The 3,748-nt window shown below is 36.0% G+C and overlaps 1 pseudogene; it reads left to right on the forward strand.

Annotated features, from left to right (window-relative positions):
* Positions 1 to 428: 428 nt before the first annotated feature.
* LOC114200022 (U4 spliceosomal RNA) lies at positions 429 to 511 on the forward strand (annotated as a pseudogene).
* The last annotated feature ends 3,237 nt before the right edge of the window (positions 512 to 3,748 follow it).

Genomic DNA, 3,748 nt, shown 5'->3' on the forward strand with positions numbered 1-3,748 from the left:
GGGTGATGTAGAGTTAGTACTTATGATTAGGTATCCTCAACTTGGGATTCAATTTCTAGTATTAAACTTTTTTCCGTGTTTGATTTTACCACAGAAGGTGCATCAGTCAACTTAATTCTACTATAAAGATATTTGAAGCAGCATCCATTCCCAGGACAAGAGCAGACATGGATAGCATAGTTTAAGACTGGTAATATGTGTAAGGCATGCCAGGTTCTTCCAGTAGCCTTTCGTAGAAAGCTTTGGGTCCTACCTCTAGGGCCAGATCATCGATCTTTATGGCATATTATAACAATTCTGAGATCTTGACCAAATTTATCTTGAATGCATATACATTTACTCCTTCAAGTCTTTGTCAAGGGCATTAAATACTGTTTTGATAAAAGCTGTACTTCGGTAAAACTATTGAAAGTTAACACAGACTTCTTAGCTTTGCGCAGTGGCAGTATCGTAGCCAATGAGGTTTATCTGAGGCGCGATTATTGCTAATTGAAAGTTAACACAGACTTCTTGAATCATTCACTCCTTCAGAGCACACATGTCCAAAACAACACTGACTTGATTCCACCTTATATTGTATTTAAGTGACTAGTTTTCTACCTCCCTATTAGACTTTGATCTCCTTGAGAAAAGAAACTATGACTTTCAACCTGAGACATTTCCCATAATTTCTTCTCAGGAAATGCTAAGTTGAAAAAATATAAGGAAAACAAAGAAACAGCTGTGTATAAAACTCATCTGTAAAAAACTAGTTATAGACCTAAAGGTCACCTTCATTTGTTACAAACTGAGATGAGACTATGCTCTAAACATACCTGAGCATCTGGTCTCAGGAGGAGATATGGTCAGGTCTCACATTACTTTTTCTATGGAGATCAGCACAACTAGATGTTCTGTTCATTTCTCTTAGAATAAATGACTCCTCAAGTGGCTTTCTTTATCTACTTCTTTAGACAGAAACTGTATTTATAGATATATATATTACTTGGCAGCAGAGAGACTAAAGGCAACCTTAGCCACTTGGCAAAGAATTTGGAGATGGCTGTCAGTGAGAGCATGTCAGGTTGGGCTAGGCAATGCTGTGATAACAGATTCCTCCCTGTCCCCATCTTAATGTCTAAACACAACTAGCATTTGTTTCTTCCTTCAACTACCTTTCCAATCCTGTTCAGCATGGAGAGCTCTACTCCAGTCACTCAGGGACCCAGACTGATGGCATCTTATGGCTGCATCATTTGGCACATTGGCCTTCATGATTCTCATGGCAAAAGTAAGGAAGTGGGGAATGACACAGGGGCTTTTCATCACCTCACCATAGAAGTGGTACGTGCCCTTCTACACACATTTAGTTGGCCAGAACTAGTCATGTAATGTTGCTCAACATGAAGGGACTGGAAAATACAGGAGAGCAAAAGGAATATTTGGTAAACTTTAATGTCTCTGTCAGAGATAAGCCAAAAGCATCTGGGATGTTGAGTGGTAAATTCTTGCATTGGGGGAGGAGCCTGGGATGACTTAAGGCTGGTGGGTAGTGGTTGATATGAATAGTTGGCAGACAGATGGTTTTGAATTTTACGCCAATAGAAGCAGCAGAGCATCTTTTTGCCTTCCATATGAATTATATTTGTCCAGTAAAAGAATCAGAATCCTAGAAGTTTAGAGTTGGAAAATACCTTACTGGTTACTTAATCCAACTTCCTATTTTATGCACTAACCCCTGGGAAAATAGTCCTGTTAAATAGCTGTCTAGACTCTCTATCCCCTACAGGTACTGGTAGAGAAACTATAATGTATAATCCAAATTGTAATACTTTTGTGAATAAAAGTGGGCACTGTGAAAAATTATGCTGGGACTACAGGTAGAACCTGAGAGTTTTCTGCACAAAATGGAATGTATGGTCACCATAGATATTGCAGACTCACTCACCATCTCTTGTAATTCATTCCATTTAGAACAGTTCTTTTAAAAATTATTTTTTTCAAGGTAACATGTACACATAGTTAAATCAAATAGTACAGTCAACTTCCAAACTTAGATAAATGCCTGATGCCGGAGCAGCTGAGCAGCACTGGCAAAAACTACAAAATTTGGTAATTTGGTAGTTTGGTATCAGTAAAAATTTATTTTTTCTTCCATTCTCAGCTAAAACCTCAATACTGACTGTCATTATTTTTGTCTTTTGGCAGGCAGAATCTGTTTGTCTTGTCCAAAAGTCATACAACAAACCATGAAATAAGACTAAGACCTAGACCTACTCTGTCTTAGACTATCACAAAGCCTTTTTTTCTACCAATGTCCAACATATACATGATTTTAAGTCAGATAGTAATATTAAACTTCAAAAGAAAAAAAAGTTATCTCCTGCCCTAATTCCTTTTACATCTGATTCTTTGTACCCTGACCTAATCACCTGAAACTTTACACATTTTTTTCTGTCAATTCCGTATTTCTAAATAACTTCTATAAACTGTTATTTCTTTGTATTCTTCTATTTTTTATATTATCTATTTGCTTTCTATATGAATGATGAGGACAACTTTCTCACAGACATTTATTCCGATTGACCAGAACACACAGGCATATACACACTCAGACACACCTACATACCTCTTTTTCCTATCCTTTCAATGGAATTTGGTAACATAGTACAACATGGTCACAGTTCTCTTATACAACCTGTTGCCTTTCCTGGAGTTCATGGTGCCTTGTTTATTTGTTTGTTTCCTTTTGTCTTTATCGATCATTAAGCATAAATATCTTTTAAATATGTTAATAAATAGTAAGTAAGCTCTCAATTGCATATTTTTGGTTGGAGCCCTCAGTTTGCTTCAGTTTGGACCAGTTGCTCTTCTAGGTTTGCTACACAGCTATTATCCTAAGAATATCCATTATAAGGACAATTTGGGAGTTTCATTTTGTACTATTTGGGGCTGGAATTCCTGTTTTTTGTATCTCATTTCTTTCTCTTTCTTAAATTGTGACTATTTTACTGGGGGACCTCTTCTAATAGCTCCCTGAGAAAGAGTGTGTTGATGGTAAAACGTTTTAGCTCTCAGATGTCTGTACAAACATTTATTTTATTTTACTTTAAGTTTACTTATTTTTTTGAAGTAATCTCTATACCCAAAGTGGGGCTCGAACTCATGACCCTGAAATTAAGAGTCACATACTCTTCCAACTGAGCCAGCCAGGCACCTCTAAAAACATTCATTTTAGCTTCAAAATTGCTTAGTACTTTGGTACAGAATTCTAGGTTGGAAATAATCATTTTCCAGAACTTTGAAGGAATATCTCATTATTTTCTAGCTTTCAGTGTTGATCTGTAGAAGTAATTTTTTTAATTAAACATGTTGGAAATTTGGTGATCAAGTTACCTGATTTTTCTGCGTCTTAGTTTCCTAATGTATTAAAATTTGAGGTAATAATAGTAACTACCAATTAGCATGACTTAGAATAGTAACTACTAATTAGTGTGGCTTTACATACAGCATCCTAAGGAATTAAAATTCAATAAAATTTTTAAAAAATCCAATAAGTTGCTGTATGTAAAGTCCTTAGAATAATGGCCTGGTGCATAGTAAGCACTACGTGTTACTTATTTTATTTTTTGAATTGCTTGTCAACCTTGTGGTAGGCTGAATGATGTCCCTCAAAAGATGTCCATGTCTTAATCCCAGGAATCTGTTAATATGCTACTCAACATAGCAAAAGAGACTTTGCAGATATGATTAAATTAAGGATCTTGAG

The sequence above is a fragment of the Eumetopias jubatus genome, unplaced genomic scaffold (assembly GCF_037043125.1).
Source record: "Eumetopias jubatus isolate StellerSeaLion01/CBP00866 unplaced genomic scaffold, mEumJub1_p1.0 scaffold_11, whole genome shotgun sequence".
Classification (NCBI taxonomy): Eukaryota; Metazoa; Chordata; class Mammalia; order Carnivora; family Otariidae; genus Eumetopias; species Eumetopias jubatus.